We start from the raw sequence: 20868 nt of genomic DNA, 5'->3' as shown, positions 1-20868 counted from the left end.
TTTCCTGTGACTAGTCTAGTCCAGATACAGATTTGCTGTATCCAGGACTGTTGGTAATCTTCTGAGCCCCCAAGCCTTTCTGTGTTGGTGGGAAGCCTTCTAGCTTATCAGTGGGAGTGGTAAGCAGTAGGTAGCCTATCTACCACAAGATGAGTGGTTTCTGGCCCAGAAATAGAGGTTTATTGACCATTTGGGCAGTTTTTCCATATCTTTCAACTTTCTGGCTTAAAAGCCTGCATTTGCACTTGTTTCATTCCTTTCCAGTAACTAGTCTAGTCCAGATACAGATTTGCTGTATCCAGAACTGGTGGTTTCTGGCCCAGAAATAGAGGTTTATTGACCATTTGGGCAGTTTTTCCATCTCTTTCAACTTTCTGGTTTAAAAGCCGCATTTGCCCTTTTCCCACCTTTCATGTAACTAGTCTAGTCCAGATACAGATTTGCTGTATCCAGGATTGTATGTAAGCGTCTGAGCCCCCAAGCCTTTCTGTGTTGGAGGGAAGCCTTCTAGCTTATCAGTGAGAGTGGTAAGCACTAGGTAGCCTATCACAAGGTTTCTGGCCCAGAAATTGTAGCTTATTGGCCCTTTGGGCATTTTTTTCCATCTCTTTCAATTTTCTGGTTTAAAAGCCCGCATTTTGATACTGTCTCTCATCCTCTACTACTATCCAAACTCGCAAATCTCCACCTATCCCCCTCCATACTTGCCTGGTTTAATAGTTACCTATCTGGCAGGGAACAATCTGTCAAATGGCTCTCATCCTCCTCACCTTTCCTTCCCATCTCCACTGGTGTTCCCCAAGGCTCCATCTTGGGACCCCTTTTGTTTAACATCTTCACCAATGATCTTTACACCTCATGCAAAAAATCCTCTTTTATTCAGTATGCCGATGACTCCACACTTATATCCATCTCAAATAACATTCCTGAACTACACTCCCTGACCCAACAGGCCCTACTATCCACTGAACAATGGCTCTCTCACAACCTATTGATCTTAAATCCCAAAAAGACCAAACTCCTACTTTTCCTTCCCCGTTCTCTTTCTCATCACAAAACCTCCTTTTTTATTACATCTTCTAACAATACAAACATCCAACCTGACACCCACACAAAACTCCTAGGGGTCATTATCGATGACGAACTCAAGTTCAACCTATACATACTCCAATGTATAAAAAAAACAAGCCAGAAACTAGGTCTGCTATATCAGAACAAAAAATTCCTAGCCCCTGAATCTAGACTTACCCTGGGCCAGGTACTCCTCCTCCCCTCCCTCTTATATGCCGCCCAAGTTCTTACCAATATCCAGGCCTCTGCTCTAAACAAACTGCAACAGACTTACCATAAAATAGCCCGATTCATTACTAACTCTGCATACAACTCACACCACTGCATTTCTTTAAACTCTCTTCAATGGCTTGAACTTCCCAGTTTCTGCTATCTTATCAATTTCATATGCTACACTCTAGTCTTTATAAACCCTCCTTCCATCCATCTCTATCTTCCTTAGTCTCCATCTACATCCCATCCTGGATCTTCCATACTTCTAACCAACAATTACTTGATATCTACCACCCAAAAAGGTCAATAGGCAAACTACTCTACAAACACTCCCTTGCCCATGCTTGGAACAAACTTCCCCTTGACTTACTTTCAATCTCCCACACCTCACAATTTAAAAATGAACTAAAAGCTTATTTTCTCAATTCCAGAACCTGCCCTTGCCATGACCCTACCTAGTCTTCCTTCCCTTTATGTACCCTCAAAAGGATCATACTTAGTACCTCATTACACCTCTCTCTCCAATGTGTCTATTATGCATTTGCACAATTTTATACAAACAAAAAATGTTTAGTGTTGACCTGTTGAACTATAACAATGTAAAATTGTTACTTAGCTTCTTTTTAATGCAACTTTAACTTTATGCATGTAACCCAACATATGTGAATCATTTTGCTATAACTGCTATTATATCAATATTGTTTAAAATTGTACTTACTTTAAAATGTATTACTGGAGCTTTTCTCCTCGGGTCTCCACTGAAAATGGGCCACAAGCCCAGTTGGACAAACCCGGTTAACAAATGTCAATAACTAAATAAATAAATAAATTTGCGCTTGTTTCCCACCTTTCCTGTAACTAGTCTAATCCAGATACAGATTTGCTGTATCCAGGACTGTTTGTAAGCTTCTGAGTGGTCCCAAAGTCTGCTCTTCAATTTTTCCCTTAGATCTGCTAGTTCTCTCTTCTCCTACACTTTTACTAGCTTATTAGTTTAGCACTTTACCAAACTTCTTACAGCAATTATTGTAGCACACAAAAGTGCTACCAGCACTAAACGTTCTACAAGGAAACAGATACAGTACTTATTATTAATGACCACCTCTCCAGGCATTTCTAAAGGTCAGTTCCCTGTACTTTCTCCTATTAACCTGGTGAACTTGGGCATCCTGAGGCAATGTAGCAACTGCCTCATGTACACTGATAACCTTCTCCTCTTACCTCCCAACATTCTGACTTGTGAGAGATGCACTTATATATCCAATTTGGAAGCCACGCACTCTCCAGTCAAGACCGGAATAGCTAGTTAAGAGGAGAAGGTCAACACTTGCAGCACACCACATGGAACACATAACCCTCCAGAACACACACCAGCACTGCCTTCACATAAAAACACAAACCAAGCATCCACCTTTGCAGAGGCTCTCAATAAAAATCTACCCAAACAGCAGAGACCTCCAAGGCAGAAATGCACTTGGCCACCACAATACAACACTAATCACGAGACACAGAACTCTCCTAAACAGTGTGCCACTCAACCAAAGCCCCTAAGGCAAAACAGCATGCCCAACACACTAGTCATAGATGACTCGATAGTGAGCCACACTGATGTCCCATTCACTAGGTTGAATAAGGAGAAAGTAACAGTCAGTTGCCTGTCAGTCACCAGGATCTGCCACGTAACACATGCACTCAGGTCCCTCAATAACAGGTACAAATATGGCTGTCATTGTACATGTGGGTGTGAATGACCTGAGATGTACCTCCCTGGACTACATGAAAAGAGACATGGAGGAGCTCTCAGATTATGTAGCCCAGGTGGGTATGACCCTAGCTCTGCAAAGCATCCTACCATCACCCAGAATGATACCACAGTACAAGGACAAAATTATTGATTTCAACTATTGGCTAAGTTTCTGGTGTCATTCTAAGGGGATCCAGTATCTGTCTGCCTGGGATGACATGCTTGACAGACCTCGATGCTTTGCCAGAGATGTCCTGCATCTGTCACCCCTAGGTTTCCGGATACTGGCCAAGGCTCTTATCACCCCTATAGTGCCTTGTTTTAGGCAGTTTTCCAAAGACCACATTACCACTGTAACAGCTACAAACAAATGCAATATGAGGGTCATGCTGCTCAATGCTAGAAGTCTAAATCTCAAAATGCACTCGCTCAAAGCACTCCTTAGAATGGAGAGCATTAACATTTGTGCTATAACAGAGACATGGTTCAAGGCAGCAGAAAGCACCCCTTCACCACCAGGCTATAACTCATTCCACACCTTTTGGCTCCAGAACTTGGACCAAAGCTCCAAAGGCAGTGATGTTTTCATATTCATAAAGGATGCGCACACCTCTTGACTGGTAGCCCAACATAATGCATCTGAGATACTTCAGGTGCAGCTAACATTGGGTAAGACAGCGATTCAGGTCATAGCCTGCTATAGGTCCCCAACCATGTTCCAAGACTCATGCTCCACGTTCCTAAGCACCCTGGAGAATATTAAGGTTCACCCTAACATTCTCATACTGGGCGACTTCAACTACCACTCCATTAACTGGGAAAACTACTCATGTACCAATGCACTTGCCCAATGTTTCCTGGAATTCATTGATTCCAATGTCCTGGACCAGCTCGTTCTTGCCTCCACTAGAGGTAGCAACATCCTTGACCTGGTCATTACTAACATGGGTGACCATTGCTCTACACCAATAGTCAACTCCTCCCTGGTTAGATCTGACCACAAACTAATCACCTTGGAAATCCACCCCCCCTCCACAAAGGTAACCATCATGAACAACTTCTCCAAAGCTAACTTTGGGCTCCTAAAAACAGAGATGGCTAACTTCATAGCACCCATGCAAATGGAGAATAGATCAATGCACTGTACAAACACATACACAAATGCATAGATCTCACCATACCCAATTGAACCAAGACGCTCTCCTCCAAAAAAAAGGAAGCCAATCAGGTGGTCTCCTGCTATAAACAAAGTCTACAACAGAAGGAGGAAACTGATGCAGAATAAGTTAAAGTCCCAAGACTGGGAAAAACTCCCTTATCAGCCTCAACAAAACGTTGAGATCCCTCATCAAATCCTCTAAAGCTAGCTATGAAAATGGAATTGCAGCAGATAGTAAAGGCAACCACAAGGCCTTTTATAGTTATGTAAAGAATCTCCACAGCAATATCCATATTTGCTCCGAGCTACTGCCAGGCACCCAGTATTACTGCTGCACAGGTTAAAACAGCACTGTCCAAGGCCAAGAATACAGCTTCTATGGGACCTGACAATATCCCTGACTGTGCTCTACATGAACTACAGAGTGTACTGCCACCTCACCTGTGTGCCCTGTTCAATCACAGCCTCACCTCAGGCTTTGTCCTTACTAAATAGCACACTGCTGCAATCATCCCTCTCCACAAAGGAGGAGCGACTACAGACCCTGGGAATTGTCCCATTAGCCTGATGAGTCTGATATGCAAAGCTATGGAATGCATCATCATGGACCTAATAAACAAGGATATAGGGAATCTCCAAACTCTGGATCCCACACAGTTTGGTTTTGTGAAGGGTAGATCATGCCTGCTCAACTTGGTCGACTTCTTTGAGTCAGGCACCAGAGCTATGGATGAAGGCAAGGCAGTTCATACAGCCTACCTTGATCTGGCCAAGGCCTTTGATACCATTCCCCACTCAGGAATCATGGAAAAACTAACTAAGCTAGGCATCAACCCCTACATCACTAGGTGGGTTGCAAACTGGCTCACAGATAGAACCCACAGTGTGAAAGTAGTTGACTCCAAGTCACACTGCAGACCAGTCATGAGTGGAGTCCCACAGGGTTCGGTCCTGGGTCCTTTCCTGTTTGGTATCTACTTTGAAGTCCAGGCCAACATGAAGGGACTCTGGCTGACAAAGTTCGCAGATGATTGCAAGTTGGGAGCTATTATTAACAACCCAAGTGATGTTGATATCCTACAGAAAGGCCTCACTGAGACCAATGATTGGTGTCAGAACCATGGCCTTAAGCTCAATGCCAAAAAATGTGCCGTCATCCCCCTTGAGAAAAACCTGGTTCCCTTGAGTTACCACATCGATGGTAGTCCACTGAACAGAGAAGGCATTATAAGAGATCTGGGAACACAGGTTGACAGCAACCTCCCTTTTGACCACCACATTGCCACTGTGGTCAGAAAGTCCTTCTATGCAGCACTTCTCATTACTAAGGGTTTTGCATCCAGGAAAAAAGAGGTCATTGTCTCCCTCTACTCTTCCCTCATTAGGACAGTCATTGAGTACAATGCTCCATTTGGCATGTACCTCACTAGACATCTGCAACAACTGGAGAGGCCACAAAAATTACTTCACAAAGAGAATCATAGGCCTTAAACACTTGTCCTATATGGACAGACTTAAAAAACTCCAACTATTCTCTGTCTCATATCGTCTACTTAGAGGCAAGCTCTGCTTGACTTACAGAGCCATGTCTGACCCAGCTCTGTTAGAAATGCTACATCTAAAGAAATCCCATTCCGTCTGCAGCACATGCTCCAGAGACATCAACCTCATTACCACAATCAACAGAACATGCTGGAGGGACAGATTCTTAACCCATAGACTGCCCATACTGTGGAATAGACTTCCCATACATGTCAAGCAGAGCACCTCACTGGCCCTCTTCAAGAGAAATCTTGATGAGTGAATGGGAAATATAAAATTCACCCCCGGGATCACTCCATTGGCTCTACTCAACAGAGGCACTGGGAACTAAGGTCGGGTGGCATGATGCCAGGGTAATCCTATGGGCAAGGCTAGTAAAGGCTCCAGGGCCATTAGCCTAGTACACACCTATGAACCTATGTTTCTTATACAACTGTGCTATGCTGAATTGTATGTTTCACTGCAAAGGTGTGATGTGGTTTTCTGTTCAGTTGTATAGTGTACTTTTCTATTGAGTAATCTTCTACACAGTTGTATTGCTGCATACTGTTTAACTGCTGCCTGGGCCCAGAAAGTGGCTGAAAAGGGTCAAAAGACCAGCCCACCTACCCAGTCAACAAATAATAAATAAACATATGAATGAATAATAAATAAATATCAGAGTAGATCTTGTGTTTGTGAAACTGGAGGATGTCCTTATGAGAATGGCACATGGTATAACATTCTTCATGGTGCTACCTGTCTGTTGCATGGTTGCTGACAGAGTAAATGACATAATGCTCAGTAATCACTGAGCAGTCTGTGCAGAGCTCCAGGTTTTGCATTCACTGGTCACTAGAAATCCATCTGAAGGTAAAAAGATTTATATTGGCATATTGGGCTGCTTTGTGACAGAAAGAGGTAGAATCTTAGGTTACAAGTATAACAGTTTAATTTTCAAGTATTTAAATTGTCAACATGGATGGTAAAGAAAAAGACTCAGCAAAATCCTGGCATGCTACTTGAGAAACAACACAGTCAGATAGTGGAAACAATGCTAAGAGAATGAAAATAAACATTGGGGAAAATGCACATATAGAAGGGGAGGAAGGGAAAGTCATTAGAAAATGTTTATTTCTTTAATTTTGTTTCATGTTGAGGAAGTCTGTAGAATAATGTGTTTGTTGTACCTTTAAGAAGTGTTTCCAAGGACTGAACATGCATATAAATACCAAGCACGTGCTAGCTTCACTGCCATTTTGAGAGTGCAGCCAGAGAGTGAGCATGTATGAGTGTGATAGCTAGTTAGTTTGCAAGTTTATCTAAGTTGTTTAGCCTCAATCCTTATGATTTTGTACATAATAAAGCTGCCTGAACAGAACCCATGAATGCTCATCTGTTTTATCGTGACCAGACGAGTGACATGATGTCAGAACTAGGATTCCAGAGACTGCTTTTCAAAGCTATGAGGTGCAGAGTTAACGTGAAGGTAAACTAAGTGAACTGAGTACAAAAAAGGGCTAGAAATGAACTAAAGATAATGAAAACTTGCACAAACAATTTATTAAAAAGATAAAACGGAGCATTACAAGGGCGTAGAATGCATTATTAAGCAAGTGAGAAGCACAAAAAATTATTAATTAAACAAAATGTTTAAAATTAAGATATTTGATAAAACAATTATCAGAAAAGCACATAAGGGGTTTGGAATTACCTTGGAATTGCAAAACGAGCATGCTTAAAGTAAAACAAGTACAAGAAAAGTATAATGAGCATGAAAACAGATTAAACAAGCAAAACAAATATAATAATGGGCACATTAAGCCTAAATAAAGCAAGGTGACTGCGTGTTTTTTGCAGATTACTGTGTTTTGGCATAAACTACTGTTTCACATTGATTGAAGCTATTCAGGACATAACTAGAGTTATTTGAAGTACCTCAAAAGGTGTAAAAGTACTTACAGTGTGTGCTTATTACTGTCCATTTATTCCAAAAAGTTTATTTGTGTACAAAGTGCAACTATTTCATAAAGTGCAGTCAAAATACCGCCATTTCAAAAAGTTTCTTGTGCTGGATGTGTCTATTCACAGAGTGCCACCATTACAGAGTGTTTCTTGCACTGTAAAGAGTTATTTAGCAAACTACAGCCATTTTGGAAAAGTTCAGTGTGCCATGTACTATTTATTCTTAAAGTGCAGTTACTTCAAAATGTTTTTTACTCTGAGCTTCTTCTACCCAGTTCATTCGCACAATGCATTATTTTGAAATGTTTCTTACACTGATAAGAGGTGATTTCTTACAGTACAGTGATTTCAAGAGTATTCTTGTGCCCTGGAGACTTATTTCGCAAAGTTCAGTTATTCAGAGGCTTGTTGTGTTATTGAGCATAGTTACAAGTACTAGCATAAATTTCTGGCATGTGTATACATGTGTGTGTTCATGCATACTTGCAAAAGTGTTCACTGGTATGTGTTAATATGGCAGAGGCATTTTGCAGACCAGGTCCATTGCAGAGAAATGGAGAATATTTGAGCAAGAGTACGACATTTTTCTACAAGCAGCTTATTCTGACAAAGATGCATGCACGAGTGCATTCATTTTGCTAAACCTAGCTGGGTCAGAGGCCACTGAAAGACAGCACTCATTTGTGTATGCACCAGCAGTATATGAAGGAGAAGGGGAAAACCCTCAGATTGTTGTACAGGCTGAATCAAGAAAGGACCCTGAGTGTTTGAAACTTAAATTCAGGGAAATGCGCAACCCCCCAGACAAATGTTACATTAGAGAGGCATTTGTTTTATACAAGAGATCAAAAGCCTGGAGAAACTTTGGCAGCTTATATTACTGACCTGAGAAACAAAGCTAAAATGTGTAGGTTTGGTGACTTAAAAGATTAGTTAATAAAGGACAGACTTGTGTGTGGTATTAATAGTCCTGCAGTGAGAAAGATTTTGCTTTGTGACAGTGATTTAATGTTGAGCAAAGCTATTGAGATTTGTCAAATCCATGAAGTTACAGACAGGCAGACAACTATGCTTGCAAGTGATAGCATGGTTTCAGCGGACTCCAGAGCAAATGTAGGCAACTGTGGTGGTGGTGCCGCGGTAGTGTTGTCGCCTCACAGTAAGACATTGTCCTGTTCGATTCTCAGCTAAAGCATCTTCTTTGTCGAGACATGCGTGAATGGGCGTACCTTCGTTGAAGGTTGTGCATCAGGGCTGGCAACTCGGTACATAAAAATCTACTGCCAATCATTAGTGGACCGAAGTTTCACTGTGGCGACCCCTAACAGGGAAAAGCCGAAAGATACAACAACATGCAGCACATGGCTATCAGAAGCAGGCCTTAAGCACATGGTAGCTGTAAACCCCTAGAGTGTGGCAAGTAAAACCCATAGTTTTCCAGCAAGTTCTAAGACTAGTTCAGTGAAAAATATGGGCTCAGTACAGTACAAGGGTGAGTCGGCAAAACCCAAATCAAGCTTTATTGTTAACTGTCACAATTGTGGTGCCAATCATGTCTAAAAGAGAAACGTGCTTAGCATTTGGTCAGCAATGCCACAAGTGCAAAAAATGGAACCATTTTCAAAAGTTTTGCAAATCAAGTAAACCTCACGCAGTTAAAAAGAAGAGTAACTTAAAAAACAAGATGATCATATAGAGAGCTGCAACTCTACTTTCTACATAGATGGTGCATCAGTAATTGGTGAAAAGGTTGATACAGTAGATTTGCTGGCAAAGAATGAAGTGTTTTGTACTGTCCAGATTAATGGTAAATCCACCGAGCTCAAAGTAGACACTGGTTCAAAGTGTATTGTTATGTCAGCAGATACATTTGCTAAGGTGAGAGTTGGTGAGCAACTTAATGTGGCCAGTTGTGTAAAACTTGTTGCTTATGGAGGTGGAGAAATTCAAATCAAAGGCTTAGTAGTGCTTTCATGTTATTTGGCTAGGAACTGCTACAGCTTACTATTCTATTTAGTCTGTAAACCTGTACGGTCATTGTTGGGTCTCAGAGATGGTTTGAGAATGAATCTGCTTTCCTTTACCAAAGAAGTTCATCATATAAGCATGTCTGGATTCCATTTTACTGAAGCTATTTTCTCAGAGTATGCTGATGGCTTTGATGACAAGTTAGGCAAACTACCAGTTGTTTATGCTATGAAGTTAGATCTAGAGGTCAGTCTAGTGGTCAGACCAGCAAGAAAAGTTCTTATAGCTATGCAGAATAAAGTCAAAGCTCAGTTGGATAAAATGGTGCAGCAAGGTGTAACTTGTCCAGTTACAGAACCAACTAAATGGGTGTCATCCATGGTAGCAACCCACAAAAAAGGCTCAAACAAAAATCAGAATATGCATTGACCCAAGAGATTTGAACAAAGCATTAAAGAGACCACATCATCCTATGCATGCAGTTGAGGAAGTCACAGCCCTAATACTGAACAACACTTTTCTTTCTGTCTTGGATGCAAAAAGTTCATTTTGGCAAGTGATGCGTGATCACAAATCTTCACTACTGACTACTTTCAGTACCCCATTTGGAAGATATTGATTCTGTCAGGATGCCATTTGGAATAAATTCTACAAGTGAAGTCTTTCAGCATGCAGTGGAGCAAATGATTTCAGGTTATCCTTGTGCCATAATAGTGGATGATTTATTGGTTGGAGGCAATGGTGAAGCAGATCATGACAGAAAACTTAAGAAAGTTCTAGACAGAGCATGTGAAGTGAACTTGATGCTGAATCCTCTGAAGTGCAAATTCAGACTACCAAAAGTTACATATGTAGATCATTTATTTACTAGCACTAGCTTGTGGCCAGACCCCCCCGCCCCCAAACAATCAGCCATTCTAGAGATGCCAGCTCTGGATAATGTTCAAGCCCTACAATGTTTTCTAGGTATGGCAACTATTTAGGCAAGTTTATACCAGACTTCAGTGAGTTGACAGCACCTTTGAGAGAGCTAATGTGCAAAAATGTTGCATGGTCTTGGTTGGAACAGCACCAGAGAGCATTTGAAGACCTTAAGCAGAAAATTGCCCCCCCCCCCATCTACATTACGATACTATGATGTCAGTAAACTAGTCACTCTTTCCTGTGAGGCTTCAAAAGTTGGTCTTGGTGCAGTTATTCTTCAAGAGGGCAGACCAGTAGCCTATACATCTAGAACTCTTACCCAAACTGAAAGGCAATATGCTTAAACTGAGAAAGAACTTTTGGCAATAGTATTTGCATGTTTAAAGTTTCATTATTATATTTATGGTCGAGCTATTCAGATTGAACTGATCACCAACCTCTAGTCACTATTTTAAAGAAGACTATGCATTCAGCTCCAGCGAGATTACAAAGAATGATGCTCAAATTGCAAAAGTACAACTTCAAAATGGTCTATACAAAAGGCAAACTTCTTTATCTGGCTGATACCTTATCCAGATCACCCAGAAATACAACAGAATGGCTTAATGCAGAGAATTTTGATTTGATGTCATGGAAGTGCGTAATTTTTCTACCACAAGACTTGATGAGCTGAGAGATCATATAATGGCTAATCCAGTTTTGTAGAAGCTCAACCACTGAATTAATGTTGGATGCCTATCAAAACAATTTAGTGTACCACCTGAAGTGCAAACTTATTTTCCTTACAGAGATGAGATGTTGATGGAAGATGCATTATTTTCAAAGTTCCTAAAATTGTTGTTCCTGCTTCCTTACAATGTGAATACATCCAGATTTTGCATCGTGGTCGCCCAGGTTCCAAATCTACCAAAAGAAGGGTGAGAGGACAAGCATTTTGGCATTCTCTAGCAAAAGATATTGATAAAGTACTTTATTCTTGTTCAGTATGCAATGGTACTAAACAGCATTTGCAAAAAGGACCACTTCAGCTTAGTCACGTTCCTGAACTACCTTGGTCAACAGCTGCCACAGATATATTTGAGTGAACAATCAGCATTACTTAGTGTTGGTAGACTCTTATTTGAACTGGTTTGAGATTGACTTACTACCTAATCTAACATCCACTGCTGTTATCACCAAGTTGAAACGTCATTTCTCAGTCCATGGTAGTCCACACAAAGTTATTTCTGACAATGGTACCCATTTTTCAAGTCAGTTGTTTCAGAAATTTGCAAAAGAGTGGGACTTTGTACATGTTACTAGTAGTCCAGAATACCCACAGTCAAATGGGCTAGCTGAACGTGCAGTACAGAATGCAAAGTAATTACTAGAGAAGTCAAAGCATAATAATACCGATGCCTTTTAGAATTTACTCAGTCTCAGAAACATAGCCTGTGCTGATATACTTGGCTCGCCTGCTCGGATAATTCTATCTAGGCAAACCAGAACAACATTGCCTATCAGTTCCAGTTTGTTGAGGCCTAAAGCAAAGAGCAACAGAACAATCAAAGTCCAACTATTCAGAACATGTTCTTTCCAGAAGTCCGCCTATGATAAATCGAGCAGATTTCTTCGTCCATTGAAAGAAGGAAAGACAGTGAGGATACAAATGGTGAAAGGTTTTGACCGGACTGGTCAAGTAACAGGTATATGTGCCAAGCCAAGATCCTACTTTGTAGAATCTGGGGATATGGAGTACAGGAGAAATCACAGACATCTTCTTCCTGTATCAGAATCAATATTGCATCATTGTTCCTGTGATACAGACTCTAAATCTCAGAGCAATCCAGACAATGTTCCTGTTGCAGAACGTGTCTCAACTTCTGTTTCTATTCCTGATGATGTTCCTCATGTCCCCAACACTGAACATTCAGCAGAGACAGTCCCAGTTGCTAGACCTAGTTCTAATTTCTATGTCACATGATTTGGTTGTATTTCCAGACCTAGTGTGAAATACACAGCAACCTGAACATAATTGTCTGTATGCATTTAGTTCTGTATAATTGCATGTCAAAGAATTATTTTGTATCAATTGCATGTCAATTAATGTCATCAGTAATGCATGACTCATTTTATAAGAGAGAGGATGTAGAATAGTGTGTGTGTTGTACCTTTAAGAAGTGTTTCCAAGGACAGCACATGTATATAAATAGCAAGCACGTGCAAGTTCCAGTGTCATTTTGAGAGTGCAGTCAGAGAATGAGCATGTATGAGTGTGATAGCTAGTTAGTTTATACATTTATCCAAGTTAAAGTTATTAAGCCTCAATCCTGATGTGTTGGTACATAATAAAGCTGCTTGAACAGAACCCACAGATGTTTGTCTGTTTTATCCTGACCAGACAAACGACGAAGTCCATCTGGGCAAAGTCCATTTGTAAATCAGGTTTAGGAAAAAGTTCCATTCATGTAAAACTTAATAAGAAAAACTGCAAACTATAAATGTGATTCCACAAAGACGGAAGTGAGTTATGTATGTGTGCATACACACAGACAGGAAGATCTACAAGCACTTGAGTCCCATGTGCTTGAAACCCATTGTCTCAAAGCTAGGGACTCGAGGCTGCTGCTCGTACTTGAACTCAAATATGAGTTTGAACAAGCAGCTATGGGGAGGAAGTGGGAGGGAATTTTAGGGTTAAGGAAATATTTAGGATTAGGGAACTGGAAGGGAGCTTTATGGTAAAAGAGGGGAAAGGGAGATTTAGGGTAATGAGTGGGAAGGGAGTTTTAGGATTAAGGAGCAGGAGGGAGATTGTAGGGTTAGGGAATGTGAAGGAAGTTTTAGGTTAATGAGAGAGAAGGGGGTCTTAGGGTTAAGGAGAAGGAGGGGATTTAGGCTTAGGGAGAGGAAAGTTTTTTTTAGGGTTACGGAGCAAGAAGGGAGGTTTATGGGTAAAGCATTAGGGTTCTGGTAGGGTGATGGGAGCTAAGTACTTTCAGGAAATTGAGTCAGTGGGAATTAGAGCACTTGCCTATTTGAACAAATGACAACAAGCAACTGTATCATGAGCAAATGGCATGCAAGTAGTAGACCCTATACACACACACACATATATATATATATATATATATATATATATATATATATATATATATATATATATATATATATATTTTATATATATATATATATATATATATATATGTGTGTGTATCTATAAAGTCTGTCTCTCTCTCTCTCTATATATATATATATATATGTGTGTGTGTGTGTGTGTGTGTGTGTGTGTGTGTATTGCAATTATGAACACAGCTGCATGTGACAATTGTAAAATAGACAAGAGATGAAGAAATATAAACACAAATGCAGTATTTATATGTCAACTCTACTTTGATCTTTTCCAATTTCTTAATGCTGTAGGATCTAAGTAAAAACAAAAGCAGCAATTTAGTATGAATAATGTTACATTGAACATAGTTATGAGTAATAAGAGTGATCCCAATGTTCTCCTGAATAAATGAAATTAGATGCAACACTGCAATGCATGCCCAATAGCAGTGGAATAAGGCTAGAGGATGCATATCAGAGTAATAGGTAACAGAAACATCATGTAGCTGGTTGATAGAAGAGACCTGTGTATCAAAAACAAGATAGAATAACCCAGGATTACATCATTTTTTTACTCTACAAATCTTCTGGATGATTATGTAGCAGAACAAGATGAGTATGAGTGAATAATGTAAGAGGATTTCAGAATACATGTTCCTTTATATTCAGATGACTTTTATTTAATTGCTCAACTTTGTAGTCAATGTAGGTTGCTTCTCCTTGCTAGCAGTAAGTAGGTTTGCTTGTACTAATGAAGTACCTTTAGAGTAAATTGACCTTTAGCGTATACATTAACTCATTACATCTGACTGACATCTCCAGGTGCATTTGCAGTTAACTCCTACTGATGCCTCTAGGCATCAAATATTGCTCGTGCCTATTTCCATCAATAATTCCAAACCATGCTATGTACAAGGTTTTAAAAGATTTCATCTTAAACCTTATATGATTGTAAACTCAACTGTATTAATATTTGACCTCTGTCTAGTGCAAGTAAAGAGATATTAACTGTTATTTTTATATTAATTTATATAGCTATAATTTCCAATTTTTCTAAATATCTCAACAACCAAGTAACACAGGCAGAACTTAATAGCCTCACATGAAAGCTCTCAGCTAGATAAATAAACTGCTGCTAATAGTATGTGTGTAACTTGAGTAATTGCTGAGATAATGTAAGTTGTTTACAAAATATTACAAATGTAATAGTTGCTATGTTTACTGTGAATTATAAAATTCGGTGTAAGACCTAGAACTGAAAGAATACTACCACTATAAAATAACTTGTGCTAAAGGGTTTGCCATTTTATACTTCTTTCATAACCCCTATGGTTCCAGAGATATGGACATTTGTTTGTAATGTGAGGACATAATTTGATTCTGTCAAAAGGCATAGGCTTCGCCCATTGGAAGCTACAGTGCAAACTTCCTGATTTCCATTGGAGTGAATGAGTTAAATCAGTATCTTAACCATGTTGGCAGTTACTCACTATGATATCTTGTTTGTCTCTCGTTAGCTGGGAGAACTTTTTGTAATTAGGCAATCCTAACCTTAAAGGCTAACTTAAAGGTTCATAGTGATGACAGGAAGAGGATAGACTTCCAAAATCTGCAGTCTTGTAATAGACCAGCTCAACCTGATTTGTGGTGGCTGTGAGAAGATTAGTTAGTATATGGGCAGCATGAAGGACACTGATCTGCAGAGAAACACTGTCTGTAACTATTTTGGTGCAAATGCTCATACGAACCCTGGTCCTGTGCAATATGCCAAACCTCTGACTTTTTGTTTGTAAGGACAGACACTTTATTCATTATCCTAGATGATCCCTAAAAAGCTTAGTAGATTTCACAATTCAGTAGATGAGTGATCCACAAAGGTAATAAGCAACTGGCCATCAGGTGGATAAGAAGATGACACTTTCCTAGGTAGAGCAAGAATATCAGAGTTAAACCATTAATTCCATTCTCAGAAATGACTCTGTGGCTTGACATTGTAGAGACCAAATAAAGCAACTTCAAGTCATCAGCATACTGGCAAAACTCATTAACACCTACCAGCAATTGATTAATTAGGTATGACACATCTGACTACTGGCGAGCTGTAGAACTGAAAGTCAAAATGAAAATTAAATGTGAAAAAACATCCTTTCTCTAGTTTGTCTTTCAAGTGCTATTAGCTTGAATGGGAAGAAGCAGCCCACAACTACCACTGCAGGAATCATGAACACCAGAGAATGATCAGTCCTGTAAGCGTTTATAAATTAGCTTGACGTCACCACCATGTTTCTGCAAATCATTCATAGAGCAGAAACCCATAATTGGGCCAAGTAAAGAGAGACTTGAGACATCTAGGGGGGAGATAAGATGGACAGGAAATTGTTATTATGGCATCTGACAACCTGAGATCTACATACACGATAGTTGCTAAACCATTGTGTATTATAGGTAGACTGTCTGATAGCAGAAAATCTTAGAAGGCATTGGAATGCAACAGTATCAAATACCTTTTGATAGTTCAAGACATTTCTTTAGCTAAGTTCAATGCATATTTTTGGTTATGTCAAGGAGAACTGTGTTAGTTCTATTAGTACAGTGGAATCCACATTCAGAGTCAAATAATTTATGATAAACCCTAGAGTACACACATTTTTCATATATTTTGGAAAAAGGACACTGAAGGCTATACTTTAACAGTAAGTTATTACAATCAAAGGACCACCCTTAGGTAAAGGACTATTACAATTGACTTCTAGAGCTTGAGGCCATGTCTTCTAAGTGTGGTTTATCACACAGTAATGAAGAAGTAGATGGATGGAATAGCTATCTTTAAAAATCAAAGTGGTAGTAAATCAGTAATCAGTTAGCACTAAACTTTCATCACAAGTTATTTTTAAGGTTAAGTTATACAATCTGAAGAGCAAAGAGAGGCTATACATTAAGGTGCCTGCATTTGTAACTGTGATGGAAATACAGACATTTTCAAAATGAACACAATACATTTAGAACTCAATGGGGAGGATTAGGTAGTTTTTGATTAGTCTAGGTGCAATAGGTATCACACTTATGAGCAGAATAGTTCTGGATTATTTTTCGTTATTGCTTTCATGTGTATAATGATATTGTCTTCTCCTGTTTATTGTCATTGTCTTGGTGTGATCTCCGACCTGTTTAAAAAGAGTAAAAAGGGACAAGAACTTCTATTTTTCTTGTATAGATGACACAATTTGTCTCTGTAAGGTATTTGTACTTTGCTTTCTTACATGATCCTGGTAAGGACCTGGAATTCACTCACACCTGTCTTACAGTTGCAAAGTTATTTATTTATTTGTTGATAACTGGGTTAACCCCGCTGGGAATTGTTCATTTTCAGAGTGGGATTCTCTAAAATAATAAACATAAAACTGAGAAGCAAGGGAAATATACAAACATTGTGAGCCAAGAAGCACATTATTATATACCCTTCATTCATGTGCCAGTTTCATATACCCATCATTCTGTGAAATAATTTATCAACAATTTACAGACCATTTTTGTGTGAACAGAGATATCATGATGGCATTGGTTGATATGTATCATCCACAGGCAGGACTGGAAGGAATATGTGGACTTCCCCATACTGTGTAGACTAATGTATATGCAGCTACATAGCCCTTCCGCAGAGAAACAGGAGACACACTCCAGGTATATCAGATGCATCAACCTGCAGAATGCTCTATATGTTTCTTGATATCTTACTTCCACAAATGAAAGAGCTTATCTATTTCTCCAACACACCAGAATTGAGAAAGAGAGAGAAGCAGTCACCACCATGTATAGCTTCCATGACATTACCTACCTCCTTGCAATACTGAGTGTTATAAATAGCACACAGAGGTAATAAAGGCTGTACTTGATTTTCATGTACATATGTATCAAGAGGAAAAGCTACCATTCCATCCAAGTTCAGGTAGTGTGCAATATACCAGGGTAGATTAGCAATGTGTATGCATGCACAGAATCCTGGTAATACCCATGATTCCCTCTGCCTAGGGGAATTCCAGAAGGCCATTTAGATGGCAGGTGCGTGGCAGGCACTGTGGAAAACATAAATAGATAGATAGCCAGACAGATAGACAGACAGATAAATAGATAGTAGATGTAGATAACAATTTAGATAGATATAGATATATCTAAAGGCTGTGTGCATGCATGTCACCCCCCCCCCCAATATGTTCCTATTGTGATTAAAGTGATGCAGGATATGCCCTGGAGAGCTGATTGATGATGCCCATTAGGAGCCCACACAGCATCACTGAGCAGCAGTATAACAGCACCCATGTGTAAAACAGAAGCAGTACTGAGCACATCTTCCATCTGCAGAATTCTGGTTTAGTTGCCTGAATATGTCTGGGAGGCTCTACAATATGCAGAATCACAATTTGTAAGAGGTTTAATCCAACCTGCATGATATATAACTAGATTACCAGTAAGCATGCTCACCAGCCATTCCTCCAGATAACTCCAGACTCACTACAGCTACACTTCCCTCCATCAGCACACTATAAGGTGGATATGCACCAACATATTTAACATATCAGGTATCTGCAGTTACATACTACGCACAAACAAAAGAGCGGATTACTCTGTGCCTAGGCAAGGGCTCAGCATTATAGAACACTAGTGATATACCTGTTGCAGCGATACTGTAGAACCCTGTATTACACCTCAGGACTGTGTGTCCTGACTCTACATCTTTCTTGCCAGAAACTGTCTACAAAAGTTTGTATTAGAAATGTGGTTGCTGCTGCTACTCCTGTTTTTGGTGCACAGTTTTGCTTTTAAAATGGCAGACCATCCCATTAAACCACAAGTAAATAGTAGTTTGTGTGTCATGTATTCAAATGTATTCTAATTAATTGAAGCGCACAGATGATATAACATGCACGTAGGGTGTACAGCACACTTCCGATACACAACGTGCAGCAGCTTACTTAGGTTGCCTGCCCATGTATGTGTGGCGAGCTTCATGGCTGCACTACTTTTGATTTAGAATACATGTCTGCAATGTGAAGCCCAGGCCACCACTTTGCTCGACAAGATGCTCATATGATTACCTGCCAAGTGTGCTAAGCAGAACAAGAAAATGTCCTGTCTGTTGCATAGCTACTCAGAGAGTGGCTGCAGATACTATATCAGGGTCCATTTCAGAACATGGATGCATTAAATGACATGGCTGAATGATTTGATGAGGCTACTGCAATCCCCCAAACCAGTGGCTGAATAATGTAGGTGCTGGTCTGAAGACCTGCAATACCACCACCTTGAAGATCTGCTACAATGAGAAGAAGAGATTAGACAGAAAATACGAGTAGTAGAGTAGTTATTTGCAATAACTACTGTTTTTCAATGTGTCCATTTAACCTTTTTAACCTTTTTGATTCTGTCATTTAGGGGTGTGTGCCTAATATAGGTCTGACAGATACCAGGACATACCAAGTAGACTACTATGGAGTGGCTGCCTCTATGCTGTGGTGTGCTTTTATTTTGTCTAGCTATCCTGGCACTGGGTCATTACATAGCTGTTCAGTTGTGTGGCTGCAGGCACCATGTCAGGCTTCTGTTTTCTTGTACATAAATATGGAAATATAACTTTGATTAAATATAACTTAAATAAGTTAAATATAACTTAGTTGTGGGGCAATTTCTGTGCATCTGCTATCATGCATGATATGGGCATATAGTACGACAATCAGGTCTATATCTCACCCACATCTGTATGAATTGGATGTTTTGTCGCTTGTGTCTTTTATCACAGGCAAAGCAGGAGACAAACTGTATTGGTTGCCAGAGCAGTTAGCTGTGTGGTTTGTGAGGCATGCACATAGTTGTCCTCTATTGCCTGTGTCATCTTCTACCATAGAAGATTTACTAGGCTGGTGTTCCTCTTCTCTTAGACAAGAAACAATCATAATGGGAGATTAAACTAGACTAGAATACATTCTCTTCTAACAACCCCTCAAATCATATTCACCTCTTTGGCTTTTCCCAGCTAATTCTCAACACAACTAGGGCTGAAGAACATTCCAGCAAAGAATCCATCCTTGATTGGGCTCTCACTAACTCAAATCCAGACTCTTATCAGGCAAGCTGTCTTGCCGACACCCTAAGTGATCACCATCCTACCTACCTTATAAAAAAATAATTCCTCCATGCCTAGTGAAGCTAAGTTTAAATGTGTCTGTAATAAAACTAATTTTACCTCAGAAACCTTTATCTCTTTATTCCAACAAGTTAACTGGTCCCTCCTTAAATATCTCTAACTTGATCTAGCAGTTTAATACTTTGACACATTTCTCTCTATTTTAAATACCCTAGCTCCTACCAGCAAAATGGATATAATAGTACAACACACTCAATAGCTCTCTTTAGACACCAGAAAGCTACTAAAAGGGAGAGCCAGGGCATTGCATAATTACCAACTCTCTAAAGACCCACATTCCCTCCAAATGTTCTAGGATCTTCATAAGTAGTAAAAAAACAAGTCAACTTGACAAAAAAAAAAAAAAACAGTACTACACATCAATCCAAAATAAGTATCATAAAAACCCAAACAATTCTGGAGTTCCTTCAACCAACTCCTTAAACCAGGTCAAGCCTCCACCCCTTCTCCTAATCCAACTAACTCACAAGACAATATAGCCACTCAATTCAATAATCACTTTGTAAATTCCATATTATCACTTGTTAAAGGCAATAACTCTCAATTATCTCTACCCACAAACTTTGAAAGTAAGGCAGACTCTCAAAATCCAGCCCCTTCAAACATCCTATACTAGAAAACTCCTATCCAAACTTAAAAGCTCTTCTTCAGGTCCTGACCATATTCCCAGCAAATACCTCAAATGTGCAGCTTCTGCCATTTCTTACCCTATCTCTATACTAATAAATCATTCTATTACCGAACAATATGTCCAATCTCTTTGGAAAGAATTCCACATTACCCATCTCCATAAAGGCGGCACCTCCACAGAATTCACCAACTATCGACCCATTGCCCTACTCTCTCCATTAGCCAAAATACTGGAAAAATGGGTTCTTTCTCAACTTCTTAATCATCTCCTGAATAATAACCTTTTCTCCCCTACCCAACATGGATTCCACTCTAAACACAGTACAACTGCCCTAATCAGTTTTATAGACACGGTGTACCAGCAAAGGAACACCAGGTTACTCA

This window comes from Protopterus annectens, chromosome 1.part1, assembly GCF_019279795.1.
Source record: "Protopterus annectens isolate FY-2018-M chromosome 1.part1, PAN1.0, whole genome shotgun sequence".
Lineage (NCBI taxonomy): Eukaryota > Metazoa > Chordata > Ceratodontiformes > Protopteridae > Protopterus > Protopterus annectens.
Note: the sequence above shows the minus strand (reverse complement) of the source record.